At 64.8% G+C, this 1,289-nt stretch overlaps 1 protein-coding gene across 1 annotated transcript in view; it reads right to left on the bottom strand.

The window, feature by feature from the left end:
* Mesdc1 (mesoderm development candidate 1) overlaps positions 1 to 125 on the bottom strand; it is a gene marked incomplete in the record, with an annotated part of 2,503 nt that extends 2,378 nt beyond the window's left edge. The window contains 1 exon segment of the mRNA XM_005381439.2: positions 26 to 125.
* Between the last annotated feature and the right edge of the window lie 1,164 nt (positions 126 to 1,289).

Below are 1,289 nucleotides of genomic sequence, written 5' to 3'. Positions count from 1 at the left end.
CGTTCATCGGCGCCCCGCGCGCGTCCCCGGCGGCTCCGCTCAGCAGGTCCCCGCGGCGCTGAGGACGCCGGCCCGGGCCCCGGCTCCTGCCATCTTCCTCGCCCGCCACTAACTTCCGAGCGCGCGGGAGAGCTGGAAGGAAGGGCGGGACGAGGCCGCGGAGCGCGCCCGCCTCCGCCCGCTGTCCCTGAGCGCGGTCCGGCGCTGCCGCTGCTCCTCTCCGCGCGCCGCGCCCCGGAGCCTATAGAAATCTTTTGTGTGGCGTCACCGCCTTTCGTTTAAATCCCGCTTCCTCTTCTCGCCCTTCCTCCGCCCCCTCACCGCTCCCGGATGCTTGCGCTAGGCGCTGCTCCTCCCCCGGGAAGCGGGTGGCCTGGAGGACGCCACCGCCCCGCCCGACGCACCGTAGCCGGGTCTGGGCCTCCAGCGGTGCCCGCCGAAGGAGCTGGGGCTCTGCGCCCTCGGGGACCCTGGTGCAGCCGCCAGCCGGCCTTACGTAAGCTCTTCTCTGCCCGGGAACTGGGCAGCGGTGACCCGCGTCCGGGGTGGAGGGCGGTGGCCGCTCCACACCGTGCTCTAGCGACCCGCTAGGACTTGGTTGGTCCTCCGAGCTCCCGCCCTTTGTGGTGCTGGATCTCTGCCTTCCTGGGTCCTGACGGGCTGTGTAGGGTGAGGAATGAGGGAAACTGCGCGGGATCTGGATTCCGCGGCGGGGTGGGGGGGTAGGGAGTTTGGGGCGGATGCCCGGCGTCCTCCGTTTAACTGAAGGAACCTTAGTTAGTCGGCGCGGACTTTGAGCCACACTTCCTGGGGCCAGTCATCCTGCAGCCTTTATGAGTCGTGTGGCCTTGTACTAGTTCTCTCCAAGTGTCCGGTGATCGCGGAGTCGCATAGCGCGCCTTTGGCCCACGGGCAGCAGCCTTGACCAGCAGGTTGCCTTCTCATAAGTTCGTCTGCATAGTGGAGTAACAGCGGCCATTGTTGGAAAAGAGAGAGCCCCTTTGGAGGTAAACATTATTACCTCTCTTTCACAGATAGAGATGATGGTCAGATTCCTTGAGGGACTTTGAAAGGTCTGAAGACAAAAGAATCCCATCCCGACCTCAGCCTCCGACCAAGTTCAGTGGGAAGTGGCTGGCTTCGAGCTTCCTCTGCGCAGGCGCCTGGCCCAAGGACTCCTGAAACAGGCGGGTTGCACTCCTGCGACCCCAGGCCCACTTTTCCCAGCCGGGCTTGCGAGCTAGGGTGACTTGCAGTTTATTATCCAAGCCCAGTTTGGAGAGCAGACA

Source organism: Chinchilla lanigera, unplaced genomic scaffold (genome assembly GCF_000276665.1).
Source record: "Chinchilla lanigera isolate Chin_1 unplaced genomic scaffold, ChiLan1.0 scaffold00015, whole genome shotgun sequence".
Taxonomy (NCBI): Eukaryota; Metazoa; Chordata; class Mammalia; order Rodentia; family Chinchillidae; genus Chinchilla; species Chinchilla lanigera.
This window is presented reverse-complemented; position numbering and strand designations above follow the sequence as displayed.